The sequence below is a fragment of the Pleurodeles waltl genome, chromosome 6 (assembly GCF_031143425.1).
Source record: "Pleurodeles waltl isolate 20211129_DDA chromosome 6, aPleWal1.hap1.20221129, whole genome shotgun sequence".
Classification (NCBI taxonomy): Eukaryota; Metazoa; Chordata; class Amphibia; order Caudata; family Salamandridae; genus Pleurodeles; species Pleurodeles waltl.
Window position 1 is genome coordinate 85,377,965 of NC_090445.1, and position 12,975 is coordinate 85,390,939.

General features: G+C 49.6%; 1 non-coding gene across 1 annotated transcript; it reads left to right on the forward strand.

Annotated features, from left to right (window-relative positions):
- The first annotated feature begins 12,087 nt into the window (after nucleotides 1-12,087).
- TRNAK-CUU (transfer RNA lysine (anticodon CUU)) lies at nucleotides 12,088-12,160 on the forward strand. The gene has a single exon. It is a non-coding gene; the product is annotated as a tRNA-Lys (tRNA).
- The last annotated feature ends 815 nt before the right edge of the window (nucleotides 12,161-12,975 follow it).

Sequence of the window (12,975 nt, forward strand, 5' to 3'; positions counted from 1 at the left end):
ATAAGAAAACACAATACACAGTTATACTAAAAATAAAGGTACTTTATTTTTATGACAATATGCCAAAGTATCTTAGAGTGTACCCTCAGTGAGAGGATAGGAAATATACACAAGATATATATACACAATAGCAAAAATATGCAGTATAGTCTTAGAAAACAGTGCAAACAATGTATAGTTACAATAGGATGCAATGGGGAAACATAGGGATAGGGGCAACACAAACCATATACTCCAAAAGTGGAATGCGAACCACGAATGGACCCCAAACCTATGTGACCTTGTAGAGGGTCGCTGGGACTATTAGAAAATAGTGAGAGTTAGCAAAATAACCCTCCCCAAGACCCTGAAAAGTGAGTGCAAAGTGCACTAAAGTTCCCCTAAGGACAAAATAGTCGTGTTAGAGGGAAAATGCAAGGAAAACACAAATCAGCAATGCAACAACGATGGATTCCTGACTGAGGGTACCTGTGGAACAAGGGGACCAAGTCCAAAAGTCACAAGCAGCTCGGAGATGGGCAGATGCCCAAGAAATGCCAGCGGTTGGTGCAAAGAAGCTCTTACTAGGCTGAAGAACTGTGAATACTGCAGGAACGACAAGGGCTAGAGACTTCCCCTTTGGAGGATGGATCCCCCACGCCTTGGAGAGTCGTGCAGAAGTGTTTTCCCGCCGGATGGACGCCAACAAGCCTTGCTACACGCAAATCGTGCGTTTGGCGTTTTTGGACGCTGCTGGGGCCCAGGAGGGACCAGGAGGTCGCAAATTGGACCTGCAGAGAGAGGGGACGTCGAGCAAGACAAAGAGACCTCACTGAAGCAGGTAGCACCCGGAGAAGTGCCAGAAACAGGCACTACGAGGATGCGTGAAACGGTGCTCGCCGAAGTTGCACAAAGGAGTCCCACGTCGCCGGAGACCAACTTAGAAAGTCGTGCAATGCAGGTTAGAGTGCCGTGGACCCAGGCTTGGCTGTGCACGAAGGATTTCCTCCAGAAGTGCACAGGGGCCGGAGTAGCTGCAAAGTCGCGGTTCCCAGCAATGCAGCCCAGCGAGGTGAGGCAAGGACTTACCTCCACCAAACTTGAGCTGAAGAGTCACTGGACTGTGGGGGTCACTTGGACAGCGTCGCTGGATTCGAGGGACTTCGCTCGTCGTGCTGAGAGGAGACCCAAGGGACCGGTGATGCAGCTTTTTGGTGCCTGCGGTTGCAGGGGGAAGATTCCGTCGACCCACGGGAGATTTCTTCGGAGCTTCTGGTGCAGAGAGGAGGCAGGCTACCCCCACAGCATGCACAAGCAGGAAAACAGTCGAGAAGGCGGCAGGATCAGCGTTACAGAGTTGCAGTAGTCGTCTTTGCTACTATGTTGCAGGTTTGCAGGCTTCCAGCGCGGTCAGCGGTCGATTCCTTATCAGAAGGTGAAGAGGGAGATGCAGAGGAACTCGGCTGAGCTCATGCATTCGTTATCTAAAGTTTCCCCAGAGACAGAGACCCTAAATAGCCAGAAAAGAGGGTTTGGCTACCTAGGAGAGAGGAAAGGCTACTAACACCTGAAGGAGCCTATCAGCAGGAGTCTCTGACGTCACCTGGTGGCACTGGCCACTCAGAGCAGTCCAGTGTGCCAGCAGCACCTCTGTTTCCAAGATGGCAGAGGTCTGGAGCACACTGGAGGAGCTCTGGACACCTCCCAGGGGAGGTGCAGGTCAGGGGAGTGGTCACTCCCCTTTCCTTTGTCCAGTTTCGCGCCAGAGCAGGGGCTAAGGGGTCCCTGAACCGGTGTAGACTGGCTTATGCAGAATTGGGCACATCTGTGCCCAACAAAGCATTTCCAGAGGCTGGGGGAGGCTACTCCTCCCCTGCCTTCACACCATTTTCCAAAGGGAGAGGGTGTCACACCCTCTCTCAGAGGAAGTTCTTTGTTCTGCCATCCTGGGCCAGGCCTGGCTGGACCCCAGGAGGGCAGCTGCCTGTCTGAGGGGTTGGCAGCAGCAGCAGCTGCAGTGAAACCCCAGGAAGGGCAGTCTGGCAGTACCAGGGTCTGTGCTACAGACCACTGGGATCATGGAATTGTACCAACAATGCCAGGATGGCATAGAGGGGGCAATTCCATGATCATAGACATGTTACATGGCCATATTCGGAGTTACCATGGTGAAGCTACATATAGGTAGTGACCTATATGTAGTGCACGCGTGTAATGGTGTCCCCGCACTCACAAAGTTCAGTGAATTGGCTCTGAACAATGTGGGGGCACCTTGGCTAGTGCCAGGGTGCCCTCACACTAAGTAACTTTGCACCTAACCTTTACCAGGTAAAGGTTAGACATATAGGTGACTTATAAGTTACTTAAGTGCAGTGTAAAATGGCTGTGAAATAACGTGGACGTTATTTCACTCAGGCTGCAGTGGCAGGCCTGTGTAAGAATTGTCAGAGTTCCCTATGGGTGGCAAAAGAAATGCTGCAGCCCATAGGGATCTCCTGGAACCCCAATACCCTGGGTACCTCAGTACCATATACTAGGGAATTATAAGGGTGTTCCAGTAAGCCAATGTAAATTGGTAAAAATTGGTCACTAGCCTGTTAGTGACAATTTGAAAGTAATGAGAGAGCATAACCACTGAGGTTCTGGTTAGCAGAGCCTCAGTGAGACAGTTAGGCACCACACAGGGAACATATACATGCACACCTATGAGCACTGGGGCCCTGTGTGACAGGATCCCAGTGACACATACATATAGGCCACAAACCTATGAGCACTGGGGTCCTGACCAGCAGGATCCCAGTGACACATAACAAACATACTGAAAACATAGTGTTTTCACTATGAGCACTGAGGCCTGGCTATCAGGATCCCAGTGAGACAGTGAAAACAGTGACAAACACCCTGACATACACTCACAAACAGGCCAAAAGTGGGGGTAACAAGGCTAGAAAGAGGCTACCTTCTCACACAACCCCCCCCCCAAACGAAGGACAATAAGGCTAACCTTGGCCAGTTGAGACTTTATTGTCTAAGTGGTGATAAGTAGAGAGTAGCTCTGCAATAGACTGGTTACTCCCTTTATCATCCACTATATGGTTACTTCCCTGTGGGGATGTAAACCACCCTGTTTGAAGTTTTTTAGCTAAGCAACAATGTGAAGATGTATTTTCAGAGTTTCTATCAGTAAGTTTTAGTTTAGAGCAGTGGGAATTGTCCACTGAACCTATTTGTAGTGATGGAAATGCCAGACAGGGATGCTGTCTCAGAAAAGCCATAGCTGGGCAAAAACTTTGTCCATATGGCTGGAAGAGAGAACAGGGATGCTGTTTCTCTTGGGTTGGAGCAGGGCAGGGATGCTGTCCTATCAGCTCCACACTAGGGCAGGGATGCTGTCCTAAGTGTTGTGAGGCAGTGCAGAGTTTCTGCACTAAAGTTTCTCTGGGAGGGTTGGAGGGATGCTCCATGTTAACTAAAATGGTGCTCTTTTTCTCACCAATGTTAGTTATCCCACAGAGAGGTACTTCCACCTCAGGGAGTACAGTTTTGCCAACTGATGATTCCCTTGGAACAGGTGCCACCCCAGGAGAGGTTTCTCCCACCACAGGAATGGAATCCTGAATGGTAGGGTGGTTAGGGGATACTGTGATACCCTTTTTACCTGTTGATGGAGAGGGTTCCTGAGTTTTCAGGCCTTCTCTCCTTTGCTTTTTCATTTCAGTAGAAATGAGAGGGAACAATTCCTCAGGGATGCCCAGCATGGCTGCATGGGCATAAAACTCTACATCAGCCCAACCTGAGGCCTCTAGGTCATTACCTAAGAGACAGTCTACAGGTAAGCTAGGTGATACCACCACCTGCTTAGGGCCAGTAACTCCACCCCAACTAAACTGAATTATAGCTAAGGGAAGAAACTTAGTGGAGTTATGGACATCAATAATCTTATACTGTTGTCCAATGATGTGTTGATCAGGGTGCACTAGGTTTTCAGTCACCAAAGTGAAACTGGCACCTGTGTCCCTGTAGGCCAAGGCCTCAACACCATTTATTGTAACTGTCTGCTTGTACTTATCCATTGTAAGGGGACAAGCAGCCAGTGTGGCAAGGCCAGTGCCACTAGGTGTGACAGAAACTGTCTTGGGACTGATGACATCAGTTTCCACTATGGACCCATAAGTGAACCCAACTACACCCTTTGCTTGACTGTTGCCAGCAGTCCCACCACTAGTACCACTACTGCTAGGGGCACTAGAGCTTGATGTATTAGTGGTGGTAGGCTCAGGGGGTTTACCTGGACAGGACTTATCCCCTGGCCTATGGCCTCTATTTTTACACACAAAGCACCAAGGCTTTTTAATGTGTGCAGGTTGGGAAGAAGAGGAAGAATTTGTTTTATCCCCACCCTCTGAAGAGTGTTTAAGATTTGAAGTGGGATCTTTGGTTTTACCCTTATCCCCATGCTTATCTTGAGATTTTTCACCATCTTTCTTCTTATTGCCATCTTTGTCACCCCCTGTATGAACTTTTCTGTTCACCCTTGTTCTGACCCATTTGTCTGCCTTCTTTCCCAATTCTTGGGGAGAGGTCAGATCAGAGTCTACAAGGTACTGGTGCAACAAATCAGACACACAATTATTAAGTATATGCTCTCTCAGGATTGTGTTATACAGGCTTTCATAATCAGTAACTTTACTGCCATGTAACCACCCCTCCAAGGCCTTCACTGAATGGTCAATGAAATCAACCCAGTCTTGTGAAGACTCCTTTTTGGTCTCTCTGAACTTTATCCTGTACTGTTCAGTGGTTAAGCCATAACCATCCAGGAGTGCATTCTTAAGAACTTGGAAATTATTGGCATCATTTTCTTTCACAGTAAGGAGCCTATCCCTACCTTTTCCACTAAATGATAGCCATAGGATAGCAGCCCACTGCTTTTGAGGGACATCCTGTACAGCACAGGCCCTCTCAAGTGCAGCAAACCACTTGTTAATGTCATCCCCCTCCTTATAAGGGGGAACTATCTTGTGCAGATTCCTGGAATCATGCTCTTTTGCAGGATGACTATGGGGAATACTGCTGCTGCCACCATGGGTATCTAAACCCAACTTCTTTCTTTCCTTCTCTAATTCTAAAGACTGTCTATCCAAATCCAGCTGTTGCTTCTTGAGCTTCAGTCTGGTTTGTTCCACTCTCAATCTATTGAGCTCCCTTTCTAACAATCTGTCATCAGGGTGGGTGGGAGGGACATTTCTAGATACAGAGGTATGATGGGAATGAACAGAAGGAGACCTGTCCCTTACAGAGGGCACCCTAACAGCTTGGCTAACAGTATAATGTGAGAGCACACCATCAGTATGGTGTGATTCAACCTCTGTACCAACTATGCTAGACTGTCTAGTAATGGGCAGGCTGAGAAGTTTCTTTCCTGAATCTTTTCCTGGGGGAGTCCCTGGATCAGATTGAGAACCATTAGCTACTTTTTCACCAGATTGGGCACTTATGGCCTTATCCTGTACTCTAAGCATGTTAATTAACAGTTCTAAGGAAGGATTCTTCCCTACACTCAAACCTCTCTCTATGCAGAGACTCCTTGCTCCCTTCCAGCTAAGGTGATCATATGCAAGTTTGGACAGTTCAACATTTTTGCCTGTGCCAGACATTTTTTAGAGAGAGTTAAAGTGATTGAAAAAGAGAAAAAAGTTTTCAGAACTTTTTGGAAAGACAGAAAAAAACTTTTTAAACTTTTAAGAACTTTTTGAAAGTTTTAGAAGTACTTTTCAGCACTTAGAAAAGAGTGAAAAGAGGAAATGCAAAACTTTTTGGCTATGTGTATATACACTGACCTTGTTTTGTATATTTTTCTCTTATGAAAAGTACAATGACAAGAGTGGTAAGTAGTCTCAAGCACTTATCCCACCACTGCACAACCAATGTAGGAGGCTGGACTGGCTTGTAGTGAGTACCAAGGGGTACTTGCACCTTGCACCAGGCCCAGTTATCCCTTATTAGTGTATAGGGTGTCTAGCAGCTTAGGCTGATAGATAATGGTAGCTTAGCAGAGCAGCTTAGGCTGAACTAGGAGACGTGTGAAGCTACTACAGTACCACTTAGTGTCATATGCACAATATCATAAGAAAACACAATACACAGTTATACTAAAAATAAAGGTACTTTATTTTTATGACAATATGCCAAAGTATCTTAGAGTGTACCCTCAGTGAGAGGATAGGAAATATACACAAGATATATATACACAATAGCAAAAATATGCAGTATAGTCTTAGAAAACAGTGCAAACAATATATAGTTACAATAGGATGCAATGGGGAAACATAGGGATAGGGGCAACACAAACCATATACTCCAAAAGTGGAATGCGAACCACGAATGGACCCCAAACCTATGTGACCTTGTAGAGGGTCGCTGGGACTATTAGAAAATAGTGAGAGTTAGCAAAATAACCCTCCCCAAGACCCTGAAAAGTGAGTGCAAAGTGCACTAAAGTTCCCCTAAGGACAAAATAGTCGTGTTAGAGGGAAAATGCAAGGAAAACACAAATCAGCAATGCAACAACGATGGATTCCAGACTGAGGGTACCTGTGGAACAAGGGGACCAAGTCCAAAAGTCACAAGCAGCTCGGAGATGGGCAGATGCCCAAGAAATGCCAGCGGTTGGTGCAAAGAAGCTCTTACTAGGCTGAAGAACTGTGAATACTGCAGGAACGACAAGGGCTAGAGACTTCCCCTTTGAAGGATGGATCCCCCACGCCTTGGAGAGCCGTGCAGAAGGGTTTTCCCGCCGGATGGACGCCAACAAGCCTTGCTACACGCAAATTGTGTGTTTGGCGTTTTTGGACGCTGCTGGGGCCCAGGAGGGACCAGGAGGTCGCAAATTGGACCTGCAGAGAGAGGGGACGTCGAGCAAGACAAAGAGCCCTCACTGAAGCAGGTAGCACCCGGAGAAGTGCCAGAAACAGGCACTACGAGGATGCGTGAAACGGTGCTCGCCGAAGTTGCACAAAGGAGTCCCACGTCGTCGGAGACCAACTTAGAAAGTCGTGCAATACAGGTTAGAGTGCCGTGGACCCAGGCTTGGCTGTGCACGAAGGATTTCCGCCGGAAGTGCACAGGGGCCGGAGTAGCTGCAAAGTCGCGGTTCCCAGCAATGCAGCCCAGCGAGGTGAGGCAAGGACTTACCTCCACCAAACTTGGGCTGAAGAGTCACTGGACTGTGGGGTTCACTTGGACAGCGTCGCTGGATTCGAGGGACTTCGCTCGTCGTGCTGAGAGGAGACCCAAGGGACCGGTGATGCAGCTTTTTGGTGCCTGCGGTTGCAGGGGGAAGATTCCGTCGACCCACGGGAGATTTCTTCGGAGCTTCTGGTGCAGAGAGGAGGCAGGCTACCCCCACAGCATGCACAAGCAGGAAAACAGTCGAGAAGGCGGCAGGATCAGCGTTACAGAGTTGCAGTAGTCGTCTTTGCTACTATGTTGCAGGTTTGCAGGCTTCCAGCGCGGTCAGCGGTCGATTCCTTATCAGAAGGTGAAGAGGGAGATGCAGAGGAACTCGGCTGAGCTCATGCATTCGTTATCTAAAGTTTCCCCAGAGACAGAGACCCTAAATAGCCAGAAAAGAGGGTTTGGCTACCTAGGAGAGAGGAAAGGCTACTAACACCTGAAGGAGCCTATCAGCAGGAGTCTCTGACGTCACCTGGTGGCACTGGCCACTCAGAGCAGTCCAGTGTGCCAGCAGCACCTCTGTTTCCAAGATGGCAGAGGTCTGGAGCACACTGGAGGAGCTCTGGACACCTCCCAGGGGAGGTGCAGGTCAGGGGAGTGGTCACTCCCCTTTCCTTTGTCCAGTTTCGCGCCAGAGCAGGGGCTAAGGGGTCCCTGAACCGGTGTAGACTGGCTTATGCAGAATTGGGCACATCTGTGCCCAACAAAGCATTTCCAGAGGCTGGGGGAGGCTACTCCTCCCCTGCCTTCACACCATTTTCCAAAGGGAGAGGGTGTCACACCCTCTCTCAGAGGAAGTTCTTTGTTCTGCCATCCTGGGCCAGGCCTGGCTGGACCCCAGGAGGGCAGCTGCCTGTCTGAGGGGTTGGCAGCAGCAGCAGCTGCAGTGAAACCCCAGGAAGGGCAGTCTGGCAGTACCAGGGTCTGTGCTACAGACCACTGGGATCATGGAATTGTACCAACAATGCCAGGATGGCATAGAGGGGGCAATTCCATGATCATAGACATGTTACATGGCCATATTCGGAGTTACCATGGTGAAGCTACATATAGGTAGTGACCTATATGTAGTGCACGCGTGTAATGGTGTCCCCGCACTCACAAAGTTCAGTGAATTGGCTCTGAACAATGTGGGGGCACCTTGGCTAGTGCCAGGGTGCCCTCACACTAAGTAACTTTGCACCTAACCTTTACCAGGTAAAGGTTAGACATATAGGTGACTTATAAGTTACTTAAGTGCAGTGTAAAATGGCTGTGAAATAACGTGGACGTTATTTCACTCAGGCTGCAGTGGCAGGCCTGTGTAAGAATTGTCAGAGTTCCCTATGGGTGGCAAAAGAAATGCTGCAGCCCATAGGGATCTCCTGGAACCCCAATACCCTGGGTACCTCAGTACCATATACTAGGGAATTATAAGGGTGTTCCAGTAAGCCAATGTAAATTGGTAAAAATTGGTCACTAGCCTGTTAGTGACAATTTGAAAGTAATGAGAGAGCATAACCACTGAGGTTCTGGTTAGCAGAGCCTCAGTGAGACAGTTAGGCACCACACAGGGAACATATACATGCACACCTATGAGCACTGGGGCCCTGTGTGACAGGGTCCCAGTGACACATACATATAGGCCACAAACCTATGAGCACTGGGGTCCTGACCAGCAGGATCCCAGTGACACATAACAAACATACTGAAAACATAGTGTTTTCACTATGAGCACTGAGGCCTGGCTATCAGGATCCCAGTGAGACAGTGAAAACAGTGACAAACACCCTGACATACACTCACAAACAGGCCAAAAGTGGGGGTAACAAGGCTAGAAAGAGGCTACCTTCTCACACCTTGCTACACGCAAATCATGCGATTGGCGTTTTTGGACGCTGCTGGGGCCCAGGAGGGACCAGGAGGTCGCAAATTGGACCTGCAGAGAGAGGGGACGTCGAGCAAGACAAAGAGCCCTCACTGAAGCAGGTAGCACCCGGAGAAGTGCCAGAAACAGGCACTACGAGGATGCCTGAAACGGTGCTCGCCGAAGTTGCACAAAGGAGTCCCACGTCGCCGGAGACCAACTTAGAAAGTCGTGCAATGCAGGTTAGAGTGCCGTGGACCCAGGCTTGGCTGAGCACGAAGGATTTCCGCCGGAAGTGCACAGGGGCCGGAGTAGCTGCAAAGTCGCGGTTCCCAGCAATGCAGCCCAGCGAGGTGAGGCAAGGACTTACCTCCACCAAACTTGGGCTGAAGAGTCACTGGACTGTGGGGGTCACTTGGACAGAGTCGCTGGATTCGAGAGACCTCGCTCGTCGTGCTGAGAGGAGACCAAAGGGACCGGTGATGCAGCTTTTTGGTGCCTGCGGTTGCAGGGGGAAGATTCCGTCGACCCACGGGAGATTTCTTCGGAGCTTCTGGTGCAGAGAGGAGGCAGGCTACCCCCACAGCATGCACAAGCAGTTTCCCCAGAGACAGAGACCCTAAATAGCCAGAAAAGAGGGTTTGGCTACCTAGGAGAGAGGAAAGGCTACTAACACCTGAAGGAGCCTATCAGCAGGAGTCTCTGACGTCACCTGGTGGCACTGGCCACTCAGAGCAGTCCAGTGTACCAGCAGCACCTCTGTTTCCAAGATGGCAGAGGTCTGGAGCACACTGGAGGAGCTCTGGACACCTCCCAGGGGAGGTGCAGGTCAGGGGAGTGGTCACTCCCCTTTCCTTTGTCCAGTTTCGCGCCAGAGCAGGGGCTAAGGGGTCCCTGAACCGGTGTAGACTGGCTTATGCAGAATTGGACACATCTGTGCCCAAGAAAGCATTTCCAGAGGCTGGGGGAGGCTACTCCTCCCCTGCCTTCACACCATTTTCCAAAGGGAGAGGGTGTCACACCCTCTCTCAGAGGAAGTTCTTTGTTCTGCCATCCTGGGCCAGGCCTGGCTGGACCCCAGGAGGGCAGCTGCCTGTCTGAGGGGTTGGCAGCAGCAGCAGATGCAGTGAAACCCCAGGAAGGGCAGTCTGGCAGTACCAGGGTCTGTGCTACAGACCACTGGGATCATGGAATTGTACCAACAATGCCAGGATGGCATAGAGGGGGCAATTCCATGATCATAGACATGTTACATGGCCATATTCGGAGTTACCATGGTGAAGCCACATATAGGTAGTGACCTATATGTAGTGCACGCGTGTAATGGTGTCCCCGCACTCACAAAGTTCAGTGAATTGGCTCTGAACAATGTGGGGGCACCTTGGCTAGTGCCAGGGTGCCCTCACACTAAGTAACTTTGCACCTAACCTTTACCAGGTAAAGGTTAGACATATAGGTGAATTATAAGTTACTTAAGTGCAGTGTAAAATGGCTGTGAAATAACGTGGACGTTATTTCACTCAGGCTGCAGTGGCAGGCCTGTGTAAGAATTGTCAGAGCTCCCTATGGGTGGCAAAAGAAATGCTGCAGCCCATAGGGATCTCCTGGAACCCCAATACCCTGGGTACCTCAGTACCATATACTAGGGAATTATAAGGGTGTTCCAGTAAGCCAATGTAAATTGGTAAAAATGGTCACTAGCCTGTCAGTGACAATTTGGAAAGAAATGAGAGAGCATAACCACTGAGGTTCTGATTAGCAGAGCCTCAGTGAGACAGTTAGTCACTACACAGGTAACACATTCAGGCACACTTATGAGCACTGGGGCCCTGGGTTACCAGGGTCCCAGTGACACATACAACTAAAACAACATATATACAGTGAAAAATGGGGGTAACATGCCAGGCAAGGTGGTACTTTCCTACACCTGTGCCAGTGATACTTATACTCCGCCATGGTGCAGCTGTTTGCATTGTACCAGTCTGCCCTGTGCCAATCTGTGCCTGTGATGCTTATACTCCGCCATGGTGCAGCTCTCTGCATTGTACCAGTCTGCCCCGTGCCAGTCTGTGCCTGGGATGCTTATACTCCGCCATGGTGCAGCTCTTTGCATTGTGCCAGTCTGCCCCGTGCCAGTCAGGGCCTGGGATGCTTATACTCCGCCATGGTGCAGCTCTTTGCATTGCACCAGTCTACCCTGCTCCATTCTGGTCCTGGGACACTTCGCATCAGTGCTGTAGCTCTCTGCATCGCACGAGTCTGACCTGCACCAGTCTTCCCCTTTGATACTTCTACACCTCCGTGGTGCAGGGCTTTGCATTGCACCAGTCTGCTCTGCACCAGTCTGTACCTGTGATGCATCACATCAGTGCTGTAGCTCTTTGCATTGTGCTAGTCTGTGCCTCTGACACTTCATATCAGTGCTGTAGCTCTTTGCATTGTGCCAGTCTGTACTTGTGATGCTTCACATCAGTGCTGTAGCTCACTGCATTGCACGAGACTGTCCTGTGCCAGTCTGCCCTGTGCCAGTCTGTACCTGTGATGCTTTTACACAGCCTTGGTGCAGATCTGTGCACTGCGACAGTCTACCCTTCTGAGACAGGCCGTTCCAGGGCCTAACAGGCGCCCTGTGACTGTTACCCAGTTGTACCTTCACTCTGTTCAGCTGCTGTAGCTCACTGTAGGCCGCCAGTGAGGCGCTATGGGCTCAGTTAGCTCTTCACAGTCTGGCTGTGGGAGTCTGTGCTTGATGTGTCCCTGAATGCAGTGAAAGAAGGAAATGGAAATGAAACGAAGAAAAGCAACATCCTCTAATTGATAGACAGACAGACATACCTTAAACCGACTGCACAGGCACAAAGCTCCCAGGGGTGACGCGGGGTATACAATGGCTGCTTGGTCAATGAGACTGTGGCAGAGAGGGAGAGGTGAAAGCAAAGAGTGTAAAATGAAATTGAATTCGGCATCCCACAATCACGGGTCCCTCACAGAGGACACAATGAGGGCTGGAAGACAGCAATTAAGCAGCCCGGCTAGCTCAGTCGGTAGAGCATGAGACTCTTAATCTCAGGGTCGTGGGTTCGAGCCCCACGTTGGGCGCAATGATTTTTTTTTTTAAGACATGTTCCCATTTTTTATAAACTCTCGTGATTTATCTATATTATCCGAGGTGACAAAAAAAATCACCACCTATAATTTGCCTCCTCCCCTGTCTCATGCAGCCGCCTCTCACAGCAGCGCACACAGGCCTCCTCCTTCACAGCCCTTTCCACCGTGGGAGGGGCTGATCGAAAGCTGGCTGACCCCCGCCTCTTCTGGGCGCTTTCTTAGTTACTTACAAAAGTGGTATTTTTAGCGAGGTCTCAGTGCTTGATCCCCCGCAGTAGCAAATGAAGGAACTGTGACGCCGAGGGCAATTCAATTTAAATGGGTAAAATATGCTCGCTTGTCAGAAGTGGGATTTGAACCCATGCCTCCATTCGGAGACCAGAACACCCACTTGAGGGGAAGAAACAGCTCTTGAGTCTGGCGCCTTAGACCGCTCGGCCATCCTAACAGCCAATGTTGGGGCTTTGGAACGCGGCTCTGGAGGGTGATTATGATGTCAGCTACAGGAAGAGTTCATAACACGCCCTCTATTGGACATTAATCACAACACACTGCAGCACAAACACCAGGGAAACTGTACTACAGACTGGAGTCAAAGGGTGTAATACTTAACAACAGAAAGCAACAGCTAAACCTTCTACATCACACGCCCACCACTAGGCTTTTACAGCCCACCCCGGGGCTTCTTTATAGCACGACATGTCAGCCAAGGCATTTATCCGAGCAGCAGCAAGTTGCAACAATATTGTGAAATCTACACACTTGTGAACAAGCTTTTGGTGCAGTTACCAGATACTAAAGGCCAC